This window comes from Heteronotia binoei, chromosome 17 (genome assembly GCF_032191835.1).
Source record: "Heteronotia binoei isolate CCM8104 ecotype False Entrance Well chromosome 17, APGP_CSIRO_Hbin_v1, whole genome shotgun sequence".
Classification (NCBI taxonomy): domain Eukaryota; kingdom Metazoa; phylum Chordata; class Lepidosauria; order Squamata; family Gekkonidae; genus Heteronotia; species Heteronotia binoei.
Genome location: NC_083239.1, coordinates 39,709,436 through 39,735,125, shown reverse-complemented (window position 1 = coordinate 39,735,125; position 25,690 = coordinate 39,709,436). Strand labels below are relative to the sequence as shown.

The window sequence follows — 25,690 nt, the reverse complement described above, 5'->3', positions numbered from 1 at the left end:
TTCTTTCCACCTCTCACTCCCCCCTCACTCCCCCATCTATTTGCCTTCCTTCCCTTCCTTCCTTGTCTTGCAGCTCTCAAACATCTGATGTTTATTCTAGGTGGCTCTTACATTAAGCAAGTTTGGCCATCCCTGCTCTACACCCTGCTGCTGGACTTCCAGAGGAACTGGTTGGTCGCTATGCGAGACACGATGCTGGACTAGAAGGACGGCTGGTCTGACCCAGCAAGGCTCTTCTTATGACATGATTCCGCAATCAAAAGAACAGAAGAGGAGCACAGAATGTATCTTCAGTGTTTCTAGTCCTCAAGAATGGAAACACAAGACTATGGGTAATCCTGGCTATAGTCTCAGAAGGCCAGAGAATAGCTGAAGAGGAAAATTTCGAGTTTGGACCTATGACTGACAAAAACAGAATAAATTTACCCAACAAATGCATAGAAAACCGGGAAGTTTGCACAATTTATGCTGGTCTAGGCACCGACCTGGATTCTCTGGGCAGAAAATGATATTTGGTTTCCTTTCGAGCAAGAGCATACACAGTCTTGTTTACAGACCGAGAGATGAAAGTTCTCAAAGCAATTAGCCGTCAGCAAGATCACACTTAAAACACGATCAAATACAATAAAAACCAGAGAGCCAAGCTATTAAAAAGAAATTGTGTACAATTCCAATGCACGTTCCATCAGATTAAAAAAAAAAATCTTTCAGGTTCGATTCCAGTTTGGACATGAACTTTAAAGACAACGATCTAACCTGCGCTCCAGCTACTTTGAACCGGCTCAGACACAGAATGATTAGTATTACATTTTTATATTTGCAGGGTAATACACTTTTTATCTTGGCTGTCGGGTTGCAGCCAACTTACGGCGACTCTTTGGGCAAAGAGTGGCCAAACTGTGGCTTCAGAGCCACACGTGGCTCTTTCATGCATATTATGCGGCTCTCAAAACCCCCACCACCCCGTTGGCCAGCACTTGTCTCTTTAAATCACTTTTCCAAGCCAGCCAGTGGCTTGGAGAATGTATTTAAAGTTAAAGTTGCTTTCTTTCCACCTCTCCTCCCCCACTATTCTCTTTCCTTCCTCGCTGCTCTCAAACATCTGATGTTCAAGTCTTGCAGCTCTCAAAAAATCTGACATTTGTTCTATAATGGGAGTAAGGTTTTATGATGACAATTAGAATTCAAGAAGCATTTGAAGGTAGATTCTGAGCTGATATGATTTAATACACCTTCCGGAGATGTCAAGGGGTGTGTGGCGTATGCCAATGGGTTGTGCCAATGAGCTCCAGCACCTCTTTTTCTATGAAACAACCCCTGAAAGTGAGGATTCGAACCTTACTCTAACCACTCCACCGTGCTAGGTGAATAGTTCGCATTGACAGATGCCTCGCCAGTTTGGTGTAGTGGTTAAGTATGCCGACTCTTATCTGGGAGAACCGGGTTTGATTCCCCACTCCTCCACTTGCACCTGCTGGAATGGCCTGGGGTCAGCCATAGCTCTGGCAGAGGTTGTCCTTGAAAGGGCAGCTGCTGTGAGAGCCCTCTCAGCCCCACCCACCTCACAGGGTGTCTGTTGTGGGGGAGGAAGGTAAAGGAGATTGTGAGCCGCTCTGAGACTCTTTGGAGTGGAGGGCGGGATATAAATCCAATATCATCATCTTCTTCTTCGCTCAACGTTGTTAAAAGGAAAATCCATGATCGCTCATACATGAAAAGAAATGTAATTTAATGTAATTATTCGAGAATGTTTTGGAAATTCATGACTGCACCCCTTCCAAAAAGAACAATGTGCTGCACCCCAAATGAGTGATCAAGAGAGACACAGCCTGAAGTTAAGATTTCTGTAGGATGGGGGGCTGTCCATACTAGGAACAGACGTTGGCTTAACCCCTAGAAGGTGCCACTGGGTAACTCACAACAGCTACGCCAACCCCCACGCCCCGATGACTGGTTTGGTTCCAAAACTGCTGGACACCCCCTTGGCATTTTTAATTATCCTCCCCTCTGGGCACCTCCATGCCAAAGACTCGCCAAACCAACCTCCTGGCAAAGTAAAGCTATAAAAAAATAATTAACAAGGCCAATGAAGAGGCGTTTTCAAAAAATTACTGCGATTGGCACGAATGGGTAATTGAACAAACAGATGACAAACTGCTCCAAAGGGTACATATGCCACCCCACACAAACCCCGCCGCCCAGCAACCAGTAGATTGAACCCCGTTTCCTGATCTAACCCTTCAGGACAAGAAGTCCTGGCCCTCCTGGAACTACAAAACTCAAGTGACCTCACAAGTTCTACAGTCTGACATAGACTTTTGAAAAGCAACACACAGGTGCTATGCCAAAAGCTGGATCCTTTGCACGATGGCTGAAGCGCACGACTGACCAGGAAGAAAACATGCATGCTTTTCTGATGGCTACCATGCGCCCAGACAGTCATGCGAGCAGGCCTTCAGATGCAACCAGAAGTAGGAGAAAGGGCAGACAAGATACACTGCAAGAATGACAATACGGGACATCTCCATGAAAACAACTTTCTAGCAATGTTGCACACTACTGTATTGGGTAGGAGGGCAACCCAGAGGCGGGAAGGCCTCGTTTCAGATCTTTGTTCTACAGCAGGTGGCCACACTTTCTCAGTCCCCCTTCTGCAACATGGGACTAATCCTACTGGCCTACCTTACAGGATTATTTTAAGGAGAGACAATCCTTTTTGTCAAACTGCTAAGAGCAATTTGAAAGAGGGATCGGTGCCTGCGGTCTGTTGAATTGGTCACTACCCCTAACCTCTGCAAGAACCACTAGGCTTTCTTCCCCTCTCTGTGCCAACAGCAGCACCCGAGAACCACGCAGCCCAACCACTGCGTGCTACTCCAATTGCTGTTGCTAAAATGGAAAAGTCTGGGAATTAAGGGCAAGCGAGGGCCAATATTACCAAACACATCTCATATTTCCTGAGGCAATTAGTACCCCTCCACACACATACACCCAAGAAACAGGGCCGGATCTAAGGGGGGGGGGGCGGGCAGAGGGGGGTTGCTTGCCCCGGGGTTGCCAAATTGGGTATGGATGGCCCATAAGGGGGTGTCATTTTTTAATTTTGCCCCCCCTCAAAAAACATGTAGATCTGGTCCTGCCAAGAAATAACTACCTTTGTGTCCAGGGTGCATTCCCATTCTTGTACGCCAGACTCATGAACGCAACCTGCCGAACTCAACCTAATTCTATACCGTTCCTAATGTGGACTAGAAACACACACAACCCATTTTACATTTAAATGTCCACGGACAGAGGCTGTGGCTGCAACCCTAAAGCCACTTTCCTGGGAGTAATCCCCATTGAATAACATGGTATGAGTAGGAAAAGGAAAGGAAAGGTCCCCTGTGCAAGCACCAGTCGTTTCCGACTCTGGGGTGATGTTGCTTTCACAACGTTTTCACGGCAGACTTTTTTACGGGGTGGTTTGCCATTGCCTTCCCCAGTCATCTACACTTCCCCCCCAGCAAGCTGGGGACTCATTTTACCGACCTCAGAAGGATGGAAGGCTGAGTCAACCTTGGGCCGGCTACCTGAATCCAGCTTCTGCCAGAATCGAACTCAGGTCGTGAGCAGAGAGAGTTCAGACCACAGTACTGCAGTACTGCTGCTTTACCACTCTGCGCCACAGGGTATGAGTAGACCTTCTAACAATTGCTCCCTGTGGCTCGCTGGTAGAGCATCTGCTTGGCATGCAGAAAGTCCCAGGTTCAATCCCCGGCACTGCCAGTTAAGAAAAGGAGCAGGCAGGTGAGACCTCTACCTGAGACCCTGGAGAGCTGCTATTAGCCTGAGTAGACAGCAATACTGACCTTTCTGGTTTTATTCGGCATAAGGTAGTTTCCTGTGTACTCATGTTGGAGGCTCAGAAAGAGGTTTTTTTCATTACCTTTTAACCCCCCAAAATGGTTTTTAAAACTTGCACAATACTTACGAACTGGAGCATCTATCAGTGCATATAAGGGACCCCCCTTTTTCTCCTTGGATCTGAGATTTTAGATTCATTCATCCCATGACCAGTCCTAATTTGGGGAGAGGGGGAGGTACTGGGGGTTACAAACCACCACCCCCCACACTGATCTAGAGGTCCTCTGAACCCGTCTGGGCCTTCATGTTGTTGTTAGCCACCCTGAGCCCGTCAGGGGAGGGCAGGATATAAATTTGATAAAATAAAACAAAAGTTCCCTCTAAGCTGTAGAGTCTTGCGAGCAAAACATTCTACTTTGAGAGCTAACGGCATTAAAGTTGTGAGCTCTTGCATAAATTAAGACAAAAATGTGTGAGCTGGAGGCTAAAAATCTGTGAGCTAGCTGACCCTAACTCAGCTTAGAGGGAACCCTGGTGACAAGGAGGGAAATGACACTCTGCACATGTTTGAGGCGGCTTCCTCCTGTTCCAGGGTTAGTTCCTCAACCTGAGTCTCGGTCCCCTCCCCAGGGGTTAACTTCAGCTCGGACCTCCCCCTCTTCCCAAAGCAGGAGAACGGGGGCTCCTTGCCCAAGGGGATCTCCCCCCCCCCACCCCAAATCCGGATTCCCCTTCCTCACCTGCAGCTCTAAAGCAGCCAGGGAATCAGCCAGCGTCGGATCCGGAGTCTGGTTGAAAGGAGATCTGGGCTGTTTGATCTCTGGCGGGGGAAGCTTTTGAATCTCGGGTTGGAGGGGGGGACTGGAGGGGAGGCGTCCTCCCTCTTGCGTCAGGCTGGGCCGGGGCCCGCTGAGCTCATCCTGAACAGTCACCCTTCTGCAATGCATTTACACGCGCATTTACACGCGTCGAGACAACCTTCCCTTTCTTCCGCCCCTTCGCTCACTCACTTTTTTTCCGCTTATAGGCTTCGCTCCTTTAAAAAGAAGCCTAGAGCCTTCGGCGTATTTTTTCATGCCAGAAGAGGGCGCCGCTGGGCATGTACAGAGTGCAAATCGCTTCCGCCCGTTTGAATCCTTGATCTCTCGCTAATTTGCATTCTTGTTTAAATAGTTCGATTAAGTTACAGTAAAAAGAAGGAAAGGTTAGGGTAAAAAGGGAGAAGTTACCTATTTTGGGGTCCATAGTTAACATTTTAAACCATGAAGAATTATCAAAAGCCTGTAATTTGCATTCTAGGCGGAGAAGGTTAAAAAGGCGGATGGGGGCGCAAGATCTACAGATTGCTCTGAGTCGGGGGTGGGGGGCGTTGGTGGTTGTTTTTTTCCGGGGGGGGGGCGGAAATCTGGGGTGCTAAAAAAATCAATCAATCCCCAATCCCGGTTTTTCACAGGATCCGTTTTCGCAATCCGTTTTGCGGTCTGGGCGTGTGACAAGCGTTCCAAATAAAAATGTTGGCAAGGATTAAAAAAAAAAACCGTTAGCGACTTCCTTAAGAAAATTATTTCTGAAGTTCCGAAGAAAACTGGCTGGAAGGATCATTCCTGCGAGGCAGAAGGAGGGGGAGAGACCGCATGTTGCAATGAAGGGTTTCGTGGATATGAGGGGGAAACCCGCCGACGAGATTTGGAAAAACAAAGTTTCCAGATATTAGTAGGGTTGCCAAGTCCAATTCAAGAAATATCTGGGGACTTTGAGGCGGAGCCAGGAGACTTTGGGGGTGGAGCCAGGAGTCATTGGGGGTGGAGCCAGGAGCAAGGGTGTAACAAGCATAATGGAACTCCAAGGGACTTCTGCCCATCACATTGAAAGGGACCGCACACCTTTTTAAATGCCTTTCTTCCATAGGAAATAATGAAGGATAGGGGCACCTTATTTGGGCGCTCATAGAATTGGACCCCCTGGTCCAATAGTTTTGAAAATTGGGGGGGGGGGGTTCTTTGGGGAGGGCCACTGGATGCTATACTTAAAATTTGGTGCCTCTACCTCAAAAACCAGCCCCCCCCCCGAGTCCCAGATACCCGAGGATCAATTCTCCATAATTTCCTATGGGAATAAGTCTCTATACGGAATAATGGAGTTCCCAGCAGAAATTTCCTCCCCCTCCCCTCCCCCCCTTTCTGCTGACCCCGAAGCGGGGGAGGGCCTCTAAACAGGGGATCCCCTGCCCCCACCTGGGGATTGGCAACCCTAGATATTAGACGGCCTATGGAATACACTTGAACGGGAAAGCTTGGACTATTTGGGGGAGGGGGGGCGGGGAAACCCACGAAGATAGTTGAAATAGGGTTGCCACTGCCACGTCCAATTCAAGAAATATCTGTGGTTGGAGCCAGGAGCCTTTGGGGGTGGAGCCAGGAGCAAGGGTGTGGCAAGCATAATTGAACTCCAAAGGGAGTTCTGGCCATCCTATTTAAAGGGACTGCACACCTTTTAAATGCCTTCCTTCCATAGGAAATAATGAAAGATAGGGGTACCTTCTTTGGAGGCTCATAGAATTGGACCCCCTGATCCAATCTTTTTGAAACTTTGGAGGTATTTTGGGGAGAGGCACTGGATGCTATACTGAAAGTTTGGTGCATCTACCTGTAATATAATGGGTTCTTAGACATTGAAGAGGGGAGGTGGTAGTGATAACAAGCTCTTTATCAAGTACAGCATGGTAGGTGACTGAACTAACAAGACTGAGGAAGGCCAGCTATACACAACACTGGGTTCCTGCGCTAGCACGCTATTGGGTCATTCAAACCAGCAGGGGGCCTGTGATTGGAGCAGGGCAGTTTGGATTTGGATCCTACTGCCCATTCTTCCCAAGCTCCCAAGCTTAGTCCTTCAGGCTCCAGTGAGCCAGGCAGGAACACCATTCGGTAATACATGGATTCACATACACTACCTCAAAAAAGAGACCCCCACCAGAGCCCCCACGGATCAATTCTCCATTATACCCTATGGGAATAAGTCTCCATAGGGAATAATGGAGTTCCCAGCAGACATTTTCCTTGCCCCCCCCCCGCTTTCTGATGACCCTGAAGTGGGGGGAGGGCCTCCAAACCAGGGATCCCCTGCCCCCACCTGAGGATTGGCATCCCTAGTTGGCAGGGAAGGTTGCCAACTCTTAGTTGGGAAATTCCTTGAGATTTTGGAGTGAAACCTGGGAAGGGTGGGTTTTGGTTAGGGGAGGGGGTCTCAGCAGGATATAAAAGATAAAAAGGTAGTCCCCTGTACAAGCACCAGTTGTTTCTGACTCTGGGGTAATGTAACATCACAACATTTTCATGACAGATTTTTTATGGGTCGGTTTGCCAGTGGCTTCCTCAGTCATCTATGTTTTACCCCCAGCTAGCTGGGTACTCATTTTACTGACCTCGGAAGGATGGAAGGCTGCGTCAACCTTGAGCCGGCTACTTGAACCCAGCTTCTGCTGGGATCGAACTCAGGTTGTGAGGAGAGAGCTTGGACTGCAGTACTGCAGCTTTACCACTCTGCGCCACGGGGCTGGTTCAGCAGGATATAATGCCATATAATTCATCCTCCAAAGCAGCCATTTTCTGCAGGGGAACTGATCTCTGTCATTTGCAGCTCAGTTGGAATTCCAGGAGGCTTCCAGGCCCCACCTGGAGATTGGCAACCTTAGGCATTATTTGTGAAGTACCTTTCCAGGAAAGCTTCTTTTAAGGGGTGGGAGGATTGTTGTTGGAGTTGGCATGAGCAGCTGCCCTCAAAGAAACAAGTAGGCCTCATGAGCAAGTCTCCACAGGTTTAACCACTTTCTCAGGTGAATGAATTAACTGGCTAAGATTTATTCAGTCCAGTGACAGACCTCACTTATGCATTTTTTTTTTAAAAAAATTAAGTTACAGATTATGCCACCTAAATAAAGGCTTCAGACATAACAGATTCTATTCATAAAACATATCATTGAGATCCAGGGTATTTATTTGCTTTCTTCATTTACACCTCTTGTCTCCTTGACAGGGACCCCGAAGTGTCTTACAATACTTTCACTTCTCCATTTTATTTATTTGTTTATTTGATTTATATCCCGCCCTCCCCTCAGCGGGCTTAGGGCAGCTCACAACCAATAAAACAACATCGAAATATAAAATTTAAAAGCCATACTATCCAGTAAAATAGTCAGCAAATTTACAAATAATAATCAGCAACTATCCAAGATCTTTAACGGTTATGGCGCTCATGGTGATATCTTCACAGCAACCCTATGAGATAGGTTAGGCTAAGTGTGTGGGACCTTCAGGGTTGGGAAATTCCTCGATATTTGTGGGGGGAGCCTGGAGAGGCGCCTCAGTGGGGTGTAATGCCACAGAGTCATAGGTAGCCAGTAGCCATAACTCGTCCCCACTTATGACAATCACAACTTTAAAAGCTGAGAGAGGTCTCTGAGAACCAATCGAAGCAGACAGGCGTGAGCCAGCGAGGCCTGACTCAGATGCTCTGACTCAGTATACAAAAGCTTAGTTACGTTCAAGTTAAATATACTTGACCATGAGTTCCTGTATCCGCTGACTATGCAACTAGGGCTGCCAACCTCCAGGTCGTACCTGAAGATCTCCCACTATTACAAATGATCTCCAGACAACCAAGATTGGTTCACTTGGAGAAAATGGCTGCCGTTTGGGGGGGGGGGGGTGGATTCTATGGCATTATACCCTGCTGAGGTCTCTCCTCAAGCTCCACCCCCCGCCCCCAAATCTCCAAGTGTTTGCTAACCCAGAGTGGACAATCCTATAATGTGGCTTCAGTCAACTTCCCAATATTGAAAGGTCAGAAACTTGAGAAGTAGGAACTGAAACCGCCTTTCCTAAGAAGCAGCGTTTGACCTTTCAGTTGTAAATGCTATTTGCGAAGAGCACACAACGGACACATTCCTCTTATCAACTGTGTTTTGATTCTTCTTGCAAAGGAGCTCAGGGTAATGCCCACAGTTCCTCTGTCTCTCATTCTGCCCTCGCTACAACCTTGTGAGGTAGGCTGGGTTAAGAATTTGGCAGGATTTGAACCTGTATACTTTTAATCGTGTGGCATGCTAGCGTCTATACCACACTGGTCTCCGAAAACGCGGGAAAGGAGCTTCTGCAGCATCAGGGGAGCTGCTTGCCTCTTTTCCCGCCTTTGGAAGCCTTTTCCCGCCTCTCCCATAGCCTCCCTGGGATCAGGGAGGGAGGGGAAGGGGGAGAGGAGCCCCAGCAGTCAATCCAAAGCATGCATTTGCAAAATGCATGCTTTGCAGGGCTGTTGTGTAGCTGATGGCGGGGCTAATCCCTCAGCCATCAGCAACATCACTGTTCTCTGGCCAATCACAGAGCAGTGGTATTTTTTGAAACTGCTCTGTTTAGGGGCAGAGAACCTTTTTAAGGAGTCTGCCTGTCTGGACTCCATTCCATTGCTGCTGTGTTGGTGTTGGTGTGAGAGAGAGATTGTGCTGTGCTGGCTCTTGGCCTCAGCTGCTGCTGCTCTCTCTCAGCCTTGCCTGACCTGTCCGGAGAAGAGAAGACATCTAAGGTAAGACAGTCTTGGGGTTCTTGTTTTTATTTTAGTTAGGATAAAAGTTAAAGGACTTTTTAAGACTCAGAGTCCCTTTGCTTATCCAGATTTGGGTAGGTGGGTACTGGGTAGCTTATTTGGGGTTAGGGTTAGGGGGTTCTGCTGGGGGTGGGGGCCTGGGGTGGGGGCCTGGGGTGGGGGGGTTTGCCAATTTGCCTATATTTTACTTTAGTGAGAGGACTTTTAAAAGTGCAGTGTCCTTTTACTTTTCCTGATTTGGGTGGCCTGGATTTCTTGGGGTTAGGATGAAGGGGTTTTTTTGGGGGGGGGAGGGGTTGGTAAAGTTCCTGCATTGTTAAAAGTAGGGTTGCCAAGTCCAATTTAAGAAATATCTCGGGACTTTGGGGGTGGAGCCAGGAGACTTTGGGGGTGGAGCCAGGAGACATTGGGAGCGGAGCCAGGAGCAAGGGTGTGACAAGCATCATTGAACTCCAAAGGGAGTTCCGGCCATCACTTTTAAAGGGACGGCACACCTTTTAAATGCCTTCCTTCCATAGGAAATAATGAAGGATAGGGGCACCTTCTTTTGGGGCTCATAGAATTGGACCCCCTGGTCCAATCTTTTTGAAACTTGGGACTGGCAACCCTAGTTAAAAGTCAAGTTTTTCTGTTTTAAAAGGATTCTGTGTTTGATTTGTTGCTGCTGTGTTGTGCTGCTGCTATTCCTTTTCTCTTCTGGTTCTTGTGGGGGGGGGAAGGTGCTGTTTGGCCTAATTTTCATTGTTAAAACATCAGTTTTGTAACAGTTGAGTTTCTTGGCCTTTTCTCAGGGATTTGTTTGGATCTGTTGTTGTTGGTTTTGCTCCAGGTTTTGAAACTTATGAAGTTTCTTTTTTTGTGGGGAGGGGAAAGCTAGGGGAGGACAGGGACCTCCGTGGGGTATAATGACATAGAGGCCATCCTCCGCAGCAGGGGTGGCCAAAGTGGCTGAGCACAAGAGCAACATAGAATAAACATCAGGTGTTTGAGAGCCGCAAGGCATGGCTGCCAGATGTTTGAGAGCCACAAGACAAGAAGGCAGGCAGGCAAATAGATGGGGGGGGAAGGGAGAGGTGTAAAGAATGCAACTTTAACTGTAAGTGCATTCTCCAAGCCACTGGTTGGCTTGGCTCGGAGAAGTGATTTGAAGAGACAAATGCCTTCTCCACGCTGGCTAGCAGGGGCGGTGGGGGCTTCAAGAGCCACAAAATATATGTGAAAGAGCCACATGTGGCTCCTGAGCCACAGTCTGGACACCCCTCCTCCAAAGCATCCATTTTCTCCAGGGAAACTTATTTCTGTAATCTGGTTAGAATTCTAGGAGCCATCTAGGGCCCACCTGGCATCCTTATCACCCACACACGGCAGTCGGAATTAGTCAGACAAAAATTGCTGGTTGGGGGAAGCAGAGTTTGTGGGGCAGAGAGAGGCTCCAAAATAACTAAAGGACAGCGGGAAAGAGCTCGCCTGAATACTTCGTATTGGGAAACCAAAATCTTCACCAACAAATGCACCCATGTGCTTCTCCGACTCTCTTTGTGTCCATGTTTGGACACAAGAGCCAGTTTGATGTAGTAGTTAAGTGTGCAGACTCTAATCTGGGAGAACTGGGTTTGATTCCCCACTCCTCCACTTGCAGCCCCTGGAATGGCCTTGGGTTAGCCATAGCTATTGCAGGAGTTGTCCTTGAAAGGGCAGCTGCTGTGAGAGCCCTCTCAGCCACACCCACCTCACAGGGTGTCTCTTGTGGGGGAGGAAAGTAAAGGAGATTGTAAGCCGCTCTGAGTCTCTGATTCAGAGAGAAGGGCGGAGTATATATCTGCAATCTTCCTCTTCTTCTGTAAATGATGTTTGCACTGATTGCAAAGTAGAAGACGACGACATTGGATTTATATTCCGCCCTCCACTCAGAGCGGCTCACAATCTCCTTTTATCTTCCTCCCCCACAACAGACACCCTGTAAGGTGGGTGGGCCTGAGAGGCTGTCTCAGAAGCTGCCCTTTCAAGGACAAGGTCTGTGATAGCTATGGCTGACCCAAGGCCATTCCAGCAGCTGTAGGTGGAGGAGTGGGGAATCAAACCCGGTTCTCCCAGGTAAGAGTCTGTGCACTTAACCACTACACCAAACTGGCTCTCAAGAAGAAAGAAAAACAAAGTGTACTCTAGCAAAGGACCCCATTAGGTGATCAAACTATCTCAGGGTAAGGGTCATCTTTATTTTCCGACCAAGTGATATGGTACCAGTGATAAGGAAATTTTTTTCACACACATCTGCAGATAACGTGTGCCTGGCTATATCTGTCTTACAGACTCGGATGCAGTTGCGTTAGCCTGTTGCACCAAAATAGTAGAGTCCAGCAGCACCTTTAAGACTAACAAATTTCACTGCAGCATTTCGAGCTCTCTTTGTCAGGTGCATTGAAAGCTTATGCTGCAGTAAAATTTGTTAGTCTTAAAGGTGCTGCTGGACTCTTTACTATTCTACAGACTCCCGAGATTTGTTTACTGAAAATGTTTTTAATCCCACCTTTTCACGTGACCACGGTCCGTACATTTCAAAGACAAAAAGACAAGAAAAGCACTCTTATGGTTGTGCAGGATCAACATATCCCTATCTTCAAGAGGGACGACATAGAGCAGGGGCAGCCTGGGAGCTGCTGCATGTGGCTTTTTCACACATGCTGTGTGGCTCTTGAAGCCCCCACCGCCCCTTTGACTGGCTTGGAGAAGGCATCTGTCTCTTTAAATCACTTCTCCAAGCAAAGGAGAAGGCATTTAGAGTTAAAGTTGCTTTCTTTCCACCTCTTCCTCCTTCTCTCCTTGGAGGAGGGGAGAACAGTGTGAGCCATTTGGGAGTCTCTCTTAAGGAGAAAAGGGGGGGGGGGGTAAAAAAATTATATAAATAAAATATGTCTCTTCAGGTTTGATGGCACCTTTAAAATTGGAGAAGGGGAGACTATTGTAAACTGCTTTGGGGTCCCCACCAAGAAGAAAAGTAATGTAAATGAAGTCAAGGTTGCCAGTTCTTGGTTGCAAAATACCTGGAGATTTTCAGAGAGCAGCCTGAAAAGGGAGGGGTTTGGGAGAGGGAGCGACTCCAATGGGATCTAATGCCATAGCAGTCATTTTCACCTGGGGAATTGATCTCTGTTGGCTAGAGATCAATTGTAATCCCAAGGGATTTTCAGCTACCATCTAGATGCTAACAAAACACAAGGAACTGGGGGGTTCTGAACAGAGCAAAAACAATAACAAGACCATGCAATTTACAAATGACATGCAAGTTTGATGTAGTGGTTAAGTGTGCGGACTCATATCTGAAGCGGGTGCGGACTCTTATCTGGATTCCCCCATCCTCCACTTGCAGCTGCTGGAATGGCCTTGGGTCAGCCAGAGCTCTCACAGGAGTTGTCCTTGAAAGGGAAGCTGTTATAAGAGCTCTCTCAGCCCCACCTACCTCACAAGGGTGTCTCTTGTGTGTGTGTGTTTGGGGGGGGGGGGAAGGTAAAGGAGATTGTGATCGCCCTGAGACTCTGAGATTCAGAGTATAGGGTGGGATACAAACAGGGGTTGTTTTGTAGAAAAATAGGTGGTGGAGCTCATCCAGGGATTGTTATGCAGCTACAATACTATTCAATGGACAAGGAGGTTAGAACTCTCAGAAAGGTTCAGGGGCTGTGCTCCTGTGAGCTCCCACTGAATCTGAGGCCTGGATATAAATCCAATATCTTCTTCAAGTATACTGTTATATAGAACTGCAAGAAGAGGTAACGGTATAGTCACAGTCCATGAATGATGAAAAACTATTTCAGGCCAACGTGGTGTTCTAAAGAAGTCCCAGTGGTACCTGTGAAAGAAAAGCAGAAAGAACTCTCTATTTCATTTTGGTATGATCCTGGGACTGCAACTATAGAACACCATGCTGGGACATAAATAGTTTTTCATCATTCATGGACTGTGACTATACTGTTACCTCCTCCTGTAGTTCTATATAACAGTATACTTGTATGCAGAGGCCATTTTGTAGAAAAAGAGGTGCCAGAGGTCATTAGCAACAATTCATTTGCATATGCCTGATATCACCGGAAGGTGTACTAAATTATATCAGCTCAGCATCTACCTTAAAATGCTTCTTCAATTATAATTGTCATAATAAACCCTGACTCCCATCCTATGTTCCCTCTAAGCTGTGGAGTCTTGTGAGCAAAAATTCTACTTTGTGAGCTCCTGGCATTAACGTTGTAAGCTCCTGCTTCAATTAGATTGCTCTGGGGCCAGCCTTCCTGAGCCGAGTCAAAAATATGTGAGCTGAAGGCTAAAAAATTGTGAGCTAGCTCACACTAACTCAGCTTAGAGGGAACGCTGCTCCCATCATATTTTTTACATTACTTTCTCCTATGTGGCTACAGTGGCATGATGAAGATTTCCATTTGTCTGCTTTATATGTTTGGGTTATTTCCCCATTTTTTGTGGGGGAAAATATTAGTAAATTCTTAGAGTTCAGCAGAATTCTCACAGGTGGTTTGAACAATGGAGCACAGAAACAAGTTTTTTGGGGGGTGGGGTGGGGGGAGAGTAAGAAAGAAACAGCACTATAAAATGTAGAGGTTCCAGAGCTCCGCTCCTGTGAGTTCCTGTCCCAAATGAGGCCTGCTTGTATGTCATTTGAAAGAAGAAGAAGAAGAAGAAGAAGAAGAAGATGATATTGGATTTATACCCTGCCCTCCACTCCGAAGAGTCTCAGAGCGGCTCACAATCTCCTTTACCTTCCTCCCCCACAACAGACACCCTGTGAGGTGGGTGGGGCTGGAGAGGGCTCTCACAGCAGCTGCCCTTTCAAGGACAACCTCTGCCAGAGCTATGGCTGATCCAAAGTCATGCTAGCAGGTGCAAGTGGAGGAGTGGGGAATCAAACCCGCTTCTCCCAGATAAGAGTCCGCACACTTAATCACCACACCAAACTGGCTCTCCTAGATGCATCACCTAGATGCTGGCAACCTTAAATGAAGTCAACAAGTCAGTAAAGCCGTGTCTTCAAATTAAGGTTACCGGATCCAGGTTGGGAAACTTCTGGAAATTTGGGGATGGCGCCTACGGAGGACAGGGGTCTCAGTGGAGTGCAATGGCAGAAAGTCCATCCTTCCAAGCACTCCAGGAACTGATCTCTGTAGTCTGGAGATGAGCTGTAATTCCAGGGGATCCACCGGGAGACCAGCATCCCTACCAAACGCTGATTACCATAAATCCCAGACTCAAACCCAGACCTTCTGTTTTTAAGAGAGATGTAAATTTGCATCTCTCCTCCGTTTTCCCTGAACCCCGGCCATCTCTGGTATATGTCACCCCTGCGGACTCTGACACGGGGAATCTCTAGCCAGATGCTGCTGGGATTAGTCACTTCAGAAGTCGGCTTGCCAGCAGCTCTGACGATTCCCGTATTCCATCCCCGCCTCGAGGTTAGCAAAGGCCAAATCCCACCCCCCAGCGTGGGATTTAGCCGGCAACTTCCAGTTCAAAGGGCTTTTCCCTGATGCGGGTGCGGCCTGTCTAGCTGGGAAAGATAGGGAAAGGCCAGAGATCAGGCATGGTAAGGAGGAGCTGGGGTGCCCACGCTTCCCTTGATATCTCGGCTGAGGTGTCCTCTTCCCATTAGTCCTCCTCCTGCAGTTTTTGAATGACAACATTTTTAAAGAAACTGCCTTTTAAAGAGTAAATCCCTAAAAACAAACAAAGAAACGGGGATGGGGAATCATCAGGCCAAAGATGTCTAGAGATCATCATGTTGGGCTGATCGGATGTCCCCAGAGTTCTCGAGAAGGACAGTTTGGTCGTATTTTGATTTATCCAGAGTTCGGTTCCCTTCCCTGTTGTTTTCCAGTAAACTTATACGTTTCCAAACCTAAGCACAGTATTTGGCTGCCGTCTTTGCGCTCTTCCTTTATTTAAAGGCAAAATCCCAACACATTGTAACAGCAAGGGAGGTGATATGTGTAATAGACCACAATGCTGTAGTGCATTTATGGTATTAACCTCCCCATCACCTTACCATATTGCTTTTAGATTGTGTATTGTTTTATTATACGTATTTGATTTTAATCTTGTATTATTAATCATTGTTATCCGTCCAGAGCCCATTTGGGAATGGGCGGGCTATAAATTGAAATTTTTTTTAAAAAAATCATGATGACTGTGCTGTGTTGAAGGTATCAGCCTGTATGCTGTTGCTGGCTCATCGCCTATGTTTGTGACACTGTACTGTCTTTGTTTTATACTGCTATGTTTTTATATTGTTATGTTTTTATGATGTTTTAATTTGTAATAGGTATTTAAACTGTCTGTTGCAAGCCACCTTGAGCTCACTTGCGGGAAAGGGTGGGATATAAATCTAAAAAGTAAACGAATAAAAATGCATTTGTAACAGTGCCCTCCTGAACATGGTCATCCTATGTGGCAGCGGGAGGAGGAATGGGTGGGTTGGTAGGGAGGTAACATACACATTTCTTTATGCCACTGTTTCAGAAGAGATTTCCAGAAATGCAGACAAGTGACTGTAACCTGGAATTAGCTTATGTGAAGAAGATGTAGATTTATACCCCGCCCTTCTCTCTGAATCAGAGCAGTTTACAATCTCCTTTATCTTCCTCCCCCACAACACTCTGTGAGGTGGGAGCGGTCTCAGAGCGGTTTACAATCTCCTTTATCTTCCTCCCCCACAACAGACACTCTGTGAGGTGGGGGGGGGGCTGAGAGGGCTCTCACAGCAGCTGCCCTTTCAAGGACAACTCGTACGATAGCTATGGCTAACCCAAGGCCATTCCAGCAGCTGCAAGTGGAGAAGTAGGGAATCAAACCTGGTTCTCCCAGGTAAGAGTCCATGCACTTAATCACTACACCAAACTGGCTCTCCATGGGATAATACCTTTCTTTGCCAGAGGGACAATCACCTATGGATATCCATATGATATTTCTGGTGTTCCCTGAGAAGGTAACACATTAGGGATGAATCGGGCATACCCCTGTCCTGGATTCCTCCAGCCTCCACAGGAAAAGTTGGCGAACAGATTTCCTGATGTCTTTCCAACGTCTTTGCTCCTTACCTGAAGCAGCAATGGCTCTGGCTATTATCTGCTGGCTTGCAACGGTGCTGAAAAGTGTATAGGAACTGTTCAGGTCTTTAGATTTGTTTTCAGACAATATTTGGCTTGGATCTAAGTGGGGTGCAGATGACTGAGGCAGAGGGTGTCCCTTGACTATCCTGATGGTCATCACAGGAACTTCAGTCAACCACCACAGGAATGTCTGTCAACCGTCACAATCCTCTATAATCTCTCTGCTCTGTACTTGAAGCAGCAATGCCTCTGGCCATTATTTACTGACTTGCAATAATGCTTAAAAGCATATAGGGATCCTCCCCCCCACACCCATACCCCACCCCACCCACACACACACTTTCCCTGATCAAACAAAGCCCAGTCAAAAGGTCCCCGGCTTTTTCTCACCTTGCTTTCCCAAGGAGCCAGCTTTCCAAACTTTCAGCAGCTACGTTGTCCTCTTTCTTTCTCCAGGAGGGCTCCGGTGCGTTTACATAAGAACATAAGAGAAGCCATGTTGGATCAGGCCAACGGCCCATCAAGTCCAACACTCTGTGTCACACAGTGGCAAAAATGTTATATACACACATACACTGTGGCTAATAGCCACTGATGGACCTGTGCTCCATACACTGTGGCTAATAGCCACTGATGGACCTGTGCTCCATATTTTTATCTAAACCCCTCTTGAAGGTGGCTATACTTGTGGCCGCCACCACCTCCTGTGGCAGTGAATTCCACATGTTAATCACCCTTTGGGTGAAGAAGTACTTCCTTTTATCCGTCTTAACCTGTCTGCTCAGCAATTTCATCGAATGCCCACGAGTTCTTGTATTGTGAGAAAGGGAGAAAAGTACTTCTTTCTCTACTTTCTCCATTCCATGCATTATCTTGTAAACCTCTATCATGTCACCCCGCAGTCGACGTTTCTCCAAGCTAAAGAGTCCCAAGCGTTTCAACCTTTCTTCATAGGGAAAGTGCTCCAGCCCTTTAATCATTCTAGTTGCCCTTCTCTGCACCTTCTCTAAAGCTATAATATCCTTTTTGAGGTGCGGCGACCAGAACTGCACACAGTACTCCAAATGAGACCGCACCATCGATTTATACAGGGGCATTATGATACTGGCTGATTTGTTTTCAATTCCCTTCCTAATAATTCCCAGCATGGCATTGGCCTTTTTTATTGCAAACGCACACTGTCTTGACACTTTCAGTGAGTTATCTATCATGACCCCAAGATCTCTCTCTTGATCAGTCTCTGCCAGTTCACACCCCATCAACTTGTATTTGTAGCTGGGATTCTTAGCCCCAATGTGCATTACTTTGCACTTGGCCACATTGAACCGCATCTGCCACGTTGACGCCCACTCACCCAGCCTCAACAGATCCCTTTGGAGTTCCTCACAATCCTCTCTGGTTCTCACCACCCTGAACAATTTAGTGTCATCCGCAAACTTGGCCACTTCACTGCTCACTCCGAACTCTAAATCATTTATGAACAAGTTAAAAAGCATGGGACCCAGTACCGAGCCCTGCGGCACCCCACTGCTTACCGTCCTCCACTGCGAAGACTGCCCATTTATACTCACTCTCTGCTTCCTATTACTCAGCCAGTTTTTGATCCACAAGAGGACCTGTCCTTTTACTCCATGATTCTCAAGCTTTCTAAGGAGCCTTTGATGAGGAACTTTATCAAAAGCTTTCTGGAAGTCAAGGTAAACAACATCTATCGGGTCTCCTTTGTCCACATGTTTGTTCACCCCCTCAAAGAAATGCAACAGGTTAGTGAGGCAAGATCTTCCCTTGCAGAACCCATGCTGAGTCTTCCTCAATAACCCGTGTTCATCAATGTGCCTACTCATTCTGTCCTTGATAATGGTTTCTACCAACTTTCCCGGTATTGAAGTCAGACTGACTGGCCTGTAGTTTCCCGGATCTCCTCTGGAACCTTTTTTAAAGATGGGGGTGACATTTGCTACCTTCCAGTCCTCAGGAATGGAGGCAGATTTCAATGAAAGATTACAGATTTTTGTTAGAAGATCCACAAGTTCAACTTTGAGTTCCTTCAGAACTCTCGGATGTATGCCATCCGGACCCGGTGACTTATTAGTTTTTAATTTGTCTATCAGTTGTAGGACCTCCTCATTTGTCACCTCAATCTGACTCAGGTCTTTCAACACCCCTTCCAAAATTAGTGGTTCTGGGGCGGGCAAAAAGTTCTCGTCTTCTACAGTGAAGACGGAGGCAAAAAATTCATTTAGCTTTTCAGCCATTTCCCTATCCTCCTTCAGTAATCCTTTTACCCCATGGTCATCCAAGGGCCCCACTGCCTCCCTGGCTGGTTTCCTACTTCTAATATATTTGAAGAAATTTTTATTGTTGGTCTTTATGTTTTTTGCAATATGCTCCTCATAGTCCCTTTTTGCCTGCCTGATCACAGTCTTGCATTTGATTTGCCACAGCCTGTGTTCCCTTTTAAAGCAAGCGGAGTTGTTGTGCAAAAGAGGATACAGAATATGTCCTCCTGACCCTTCTAGGCACAACAGAAGCTTAGATGGCAGAGCATGCCCCCATGAACTGCAAGCTGCTGGTCCCATTTTGGTGTAGTGGTTAAGTGCGCAGACTCCCATCCTATGTTCCCTCTAAGCTGTGGAGTCTTGTGAGCAAAAAATCTTCTTTGTGAGCTACTGGCATAAAGTTGTGAGCTATTGCATAAATTAGTTTGCTCTAGCGCCATTTTTCCTGAGCTGAGAAGAAGACGACGACTGCAGATTTATACTCTGCCCTTCTCTCTGAATCAGAGACTCAGAGCGGCTTACAATCTCCTGTATCTTCTCCCCCCACAACAGACACCCTGTGAGGTGGGTGGGACTGAGAGAGCTCACATGGAAGTTGCCCTTTCAAGGACAACTCCTATGAGAGCTATGGCTGACCCAAGACCATTCCAGCAGCTGCAAGTGAAGGAGTGGGGAATCAAACCCGGTTCTCCCAGATAAGAGCCTGCATACTTAACCAAACTGGCTCTACACCAAACAAAAATGTGTGAGCTGGAGGCTAAAAAATGGTGAGCTAGCTCACACTAACTCAGTTTAGAGGGACACTGCTCACGGGGTGTCTCTTGTGCGGGAGGAAGGTAAAGGAGATTGTGCGTGAGATTTGGGGTGGAGGGCGGAATATAAATCCAACATATTTTTCTAATATCTTCTTGAAAAGCAGGGTGGGAAAGGCTGAGGATCTTTTGACTGGGCTTTGTTTGAACAGGGAAAGTGTGTGTGGATTGGTGGGGGGGAGAGTTCCTATACATTAAGCATAGTTGCAAGTCAGCAAATAATGGGCAGAGCCATTGCTGCTTCAGGTAAAGAGAGAAAGATTATGGAGGATTGTGACGGTTGACAGAAGTTCCCGAGATGGGGATGGCTCACGTGGGAGGGAGGTGTTCCAGAACAGTGTGACATCAGAACAGTCAAGGGACACCTTAGGCCTTCAAAGATTCCCTCAGCCCTATGCACCCCACCCAGATCCAAGCCAAATATTGTCTGAAAACTAGTCACCTGCCCCAGTCCATGAGGCCTAAGGTCGCCAACTCTGAATCGAGAAAATACCTGGAGATTCTGGGGGCAGAGCCTGGAGAGAGCAGGGTTTGGGGAGGGGAGGTACCTGAGCATGGTACAATGCCATAGCGACCACCCTCAAAGTCACCACTTTCTCCGCAGGAACCAATCTTGGTCATCTGGAGACAAACTGTAATAGTGGGAGATCTCCAGGGGCCACCTGGAAGCTGGCAACCCTAATTGGGCCCCAGGGTGACCTGGGCCCTTGGTATTCTGGTCTTTACCCTAGAGATGACAGAGATCAGTTTTCCTGGAGAAAATGGATGCTTTGTGGGGTGAACTCTTTTCTTTGTAGGAAGGTACATGGCATTATACCTCTCAGAGGTCCCTTCTAGGGTTGCCGGTTGGAAAAACCTGGAGATTTTGAGGAGAGGAGGGATTTCATTGGGGTCTAATGGCATGGACGCTACTTTCTGCAATGAAATTGCAGAAGTGCCTTGCACAAATGCCTTGTGAGTAACTGACCTGACATCTGCAATTTCATTGACTGAGCACTAGTTCCAGGATTATCTAACCACTGAGAGAACGCGGCGTTCATGCCGCATAGGAGAACCTTTTGAGCCTTGTGAAAGTGATTTCTATACTTTGTGTCCACAAAGAATTGAGCATTGGTTCCAGAATGATCAAGTTATTAGTCGGACGAAGGACGTTACCTAGGAAACACGCCTATTTTTTACCGGAAGCGTGTCACTTTTTTCTTCCTTCTTGGAGAATTGCCAGCACCTTGACTACTGAGCACATCGAGAAGAGGATTATTTCCCCAGTCCTAGTGGACTCTAGGAGTACATTCACCCTATGGAACCTATGTGTTGTTCTTCTTAATGTATAAGTGTATTTATGAAGTTGTTCTGCATCTCTTATGAGTGGTTGTTAAGCTGTATTACAACCCTTTTTCACTATGTAAAGTGATCCTTGTAAGCAAACTAGTGTTCAGTGCTAAAGAAGTGATAGTAAATAGCATATATATATTAGTAACGTAGTACAAGGTTATCTCCAGGTCTTCAACCTTAACATGCTTTTCCCCCTTTATTTGCCAAACCACCTGGAGGTTGGCAACCATACATCCCTTCTCCCCCTTCCAACTGGCTTCACCCTGAAATTGCTGTGAATTTCCCAATCCATAATTGGCAACCCTAGTAGTGAAGCTCTCTTCTCCCCAAGGAGCAAATTTTCTTGGATAAGGACTCTAAGTTGGCAAAACTGCTACTAAATTCCTACCCCTTGACTTCTCAGTCTGATGTCCTGACAGCTGTTTGTGAGTTTTGTTTCATTCGTCTAGATTCCCATCCCACCCCTCCTCTCCCCTCCATCCTAATCCCTGGTTCTGCCTACCTGCAGGTTTGCAAAACCCCCGCTACTGCCTACGGCCTTCCCAAACACCGCCCCAGGGCCCTCTTCTCTCTGCCAAGTTTTGCCCATACCCTCCTCTGCCAGTCATTTCCTGACCTTTCCGCCCTGTGGAATGACTGACTGCTTCAGGTACAGAGCAGGAAGAACGCACCCAGTTTCATGATAACTGCGGCTTGCCTCCTGCTACTAAGTACCCTTGGAATGAGTTCTGGATGACGCAGTACTCCAGTGCAAAATACCTCTCATCCTCCCCCCCACCCTCCACTTTGCCTTTCTATTCCCACAGCTGCAGTCCTGTTGGCTGCAATGACTTCAGCATGTAATACGAATATGGAACATACCCTCCAACTTTTTAGAGAACGGAAACAGGAATTCTTAAGGACTTGGAATCCCCCTAATTCCCACGCCAGAGATTGCTTTTGGAGCTCGTACACCGCTCTGCCAACCCCACTTCTCTACCCGCAGTATTTACTTACTTGGAGTATCCTCTCTGCCTTCAAAGACAAAGTGTATTGGCAAGTGGGCCGTAAATATTTTGTTTTAAACCATGTTAAAAAGAATTCTCTGCTTGCAGCCTGATATCACACACACAAAAAACGGTCAAGGTAGTCCCCTGTGCAAGCACCAGTCGTTTCCGACTCTGGGGTGACGTTGCTTTCACAACGTTTTCACAGCAGACTTTTTACGGGGTGGTTTGCCATTGCCTTCCCCAGTCATCCACACTTCACCCCCAGCAAGCCGGGGACTCATTTTACCGACCTCGGAAGGATGGAAGGCTGAGTCAACCTGGAGCCAGCTATCCGAACCAGCTTCCGCTGGGATCGAACTCAGGTCATGAGCAGAGGGCTCCGACTGCAGGACTGCAGCTTTACCACTCTGCGCCATGGGGCTCTTGATATTACACATGCGTATGACCAAATCACGCCATTTGTCAGGGTCTGTGTTGGAAAATACCTGGAGACTTTGGGGGTAGAGCCGGTAGAAGGCAGGGTTTGGGGAAAAGAGGGGCCTCAGCGGGTACAATGCTGTAGCACCCACCCTTCATAGCAGCCGTTTTCTCCAGGGGTATAGAAGAGCAAGCCAAAAAAGGCATGCTAAGCAATTACCATCACAGTAATTACCATTCTGTAATGGTAATTATTTAACGGGCCTTTTTTGGCTTGCTCTTCTATACAATTAACTGCGCTAAGTTCCCCTTTGTCGTCACATCATTTCCTCCAGGGGAGCTGATCTTTGCTAGCTGGAAATCAGTTGTAAAAGCAGGAGATCTCCAGGCCCCACCTGGAGGCTGGCGACCCTATTTCAGACAGGCACACAGTTATTTATATCCTGCCTTTCTCCCCCATGGAGATCCAAAACGTCTGACATTTTTCTTCCTTCCATATTCTTACAACAACCCGACCAGGAAGCTTAGGCTGAGAATGTGTGACTGGCCCAAGGTCAACCAGCAAGCTTCCATGGTTGAGCACATCTGTCTCAAGAAGTCAACAGCCCCAGGGGCCTCCGTAGTGGTCCAAGTGTCAGACTAGGATCTAGGAGACTCAGGTTCAAATCTCCCTTCTGCCATGGAAGCTTGTTGGGTGACCTTGGATAAGTCACTTTTTCAGCCTAACCTACCTCACAGGCAGGGGTGGAATTCTAGCAGGGGCTCCTTTGCATATTAGGCCACACACCCCTGATGTAGCCAATCCTGCAAGAGCTTACAAAAAAGAGCCTTGTAAGCTCTTGGAGAATTGGCTACATCATGGGGGTGTGGCCTAATATGCAAAGGAGCTCCTGCTAGAATTCCACCCCTGCTCACAGGGTTGGGGTTTAGAAATACCTGGAGACTTTTTTTGGGGGGGGGGATTCTAGGGAGAACTGGGTTTGGGGAGGGATTCACAAGGGTAATAATGCCATAGATTTCACTTGCCAAAGTGGAGCCTCCAGGGGAATTGATCTCTGTTGCCTGGAATCAGTTGTAATCCCAGGAGAACTCCTGGTTCCACCTGGAGGTTGGCAACCCTAATTGTTGGAGAATAAACTTGAAAAGCGGAGAACAATGCTGCAAGCTACGTTGCTCCACGCTGGAGAGAAAAGTGGGAAATAAGTAAGCAAACCAGGTTTTCATGTTGCCTCCGAACTGAGCCATAGAATTGCCATTTTTGTCTCTTTTTTATCCCAGGATTGAAGTAACTGTTTCTGAATTTTTATGTACACTTACTGTGGAGAAAGCTCCACTGAACTCAGTGGAATTAGTTCTCCCCAGATGGTCTCCAAATGTTAGAACAAGGGAGGCCCTAGAACAGGGGTGGCCAAACTGTGGCTCAGGAGCCACATGTGGCTCTTTCACACATATTGTGTAGCTCTTGAAGCTCCCACTCCCCCCGTTGGCCGGCTTGGAGAATGCATTTCAAGTTAAAGTTGCTTTCTTTCCACCTCTTCTCCATCCCCCATCTATTTTCCTTCCTTTCTTTCTCCCCTCAAACAATTGACAATCATGTCTTGTGGCTCTCAGACATTTGATGCTCATGTCTTGTGGCTCTCAGACATGTGACATTTATTCTGTGTGGCTCTTATGCTAAGCAAGTTTGGCCACCCCTGCCCTAGCAGGACCACGAATACAGACCCATTTGGGAGCGCACGTGGGAAGGCAAACGACGCCTGAATTGGTTCTGGCGTTTACTTCTGAATCTGATGAAGAAAACCCACCAGCAAAAACAAGGCCACTCTTAAAGAGACATTTTTTAAAAATGCCCTTCTAGCTGGAAAAATGCCAGTCAACATTTAAGTGTTATTAGCCTGAGGCCATTTCAGGACAGAAGAGGGTTTTCAGATCAGGTTCCAGATCCTTTACAAGCTTATCAGAGGTCAGAGACCACCCAAGATGTTTTGGTGCCCAAGAAAAGATTCCCATCCCCAAACACACACTTCAAGGTAGTATAAACATCAGAATAAAAAGGAGATAAGTTAATACTCTGCCCATCTTTTAAAGTAGTTGGCAATGCAATCTCATGCAGAGTTACTCTATTCCAAATCCACTGAAACCGGATTAAGTTGCCATCCTCCAGGCAGGGTCTGGAGATCTCCAAGAATTACAACTGACCTCCAGACTTCATAAATCATTTTTTTTAAATCCAGGCCTCAGATTCAGCAGGAGCTCACAGGAGCACAGCTCCCGAACCTTTCTGACAGTTCCCCCTCTTCTTCCCCATCTACCTTGTTCATTGAATAGTAGGTGCAGCTGCATAACAATCCCTGGATCAGGAAAGCGCGCAGCCAGCCAGCCACCAGGGGCTTTGCCATGCCCCCAGCAACCCTCATTAACCTCTGGAGAAGCTCACACCACCCTTTCTCCACTTATGTGATTTTGGGTGGCAGGTGGCTTGCTGGTCTTTTGACGTTGGGGGGGGGGCAGCGGCCCAGGAGAGCCCCAGGTGAGTGAGGCCTGCTTGGGCTGGCTGGATCTCTAGCCAGCCCAAGCAGGCCTCGCTCACCCGGCGCTCTCCTTTCTTGCATCGGTTGCTTTTGGTGTGTGTGTGGGGGGTGGCATATGCTAATGAGTTATGCTAATGAGCAATTTTTCTACAAAACGACCCCTGTAAAAAAATTATTACACTTTCCCCAGAAATAGCTGCTCTGGAAGGTAGACTGCACGGAATTATAAACCCTACCAATGTCTCTCCTCTCCCTAAACCCCAGCCTCCCTTTCAAACCTCCAGGTATTTTCCAAGCCCAGAGTTGGCAACCCTAAAGCCAGAGGACTTACACTGGAGAAACTCTGCATAGGACTGGGGCCCTTCTGCGCCGAAACCCACAGAATTGCCTCATTTGGTGCACAGAATTTCCTGCAGCACTTGGGAGATTCCTCAGGAGCAAATTCAAAGGTAGAGAAGTTAGGAAGTGTTGTATTTTTTAAAAAAATACTGAACGTCTTCTCTGGCCTTACCATGTATGTAGCAGTCACTATGAGCAGCATACTCCACAAGGGAGACTTCTTTCCAGACTCCATTTTGGTTGGTCATGAAAAAAACCCAACCTCTAGGCTGTGTAGGAGGTGGCCATTTTGACATTTCTTACCAGGCCCAGAAACACCTGAGGCTCCTAACAAAATGGAGGAAGACTCAAACGCAAGAATGCTACCCACTAAGATTGGATCAAAAGCAAAACAAAGATATTTAACTAAGGACTGGTTATTTCGCTCCTATAAAC

At 47.2% G+C, this 25,690-nt stretch overlaps 2 protein-coding genes across 3 annotated transcripts in view; one reads left to right on the top strand and one right to left on the bottom strand.

The window, feature by feature from the left end:
• Positions 1-25,502, bottom strand: part of HAS1 (hyaluronan synthase 1) — a 36,643-nt gene extending 11,141 nt beyond the window's left edge. The window contains exon 1 of one of the 2 annotated variants that reach the window (XM_060257922.1): positions 25,428-25,502. The gene's annotated coding sequence lies outside the window, so the exon portion shown is untranslated. Of the gene's footprint in view, positions 1-4,586; positions 4,802-25,427 lie in introns of those variants that run through there. The other variant, XM_060257923.1, reaches the window with a different exon arrangement.
• LOC132586006 (uncharacterized) overlaps positions 1-25,690 on the top strand; it is a 476,363-nt gene that overhangs the window by 323,520 nt on the left and 127,153 nt on the right. The gene's annotated exons all lie outside the window — the stretch shown is intronic.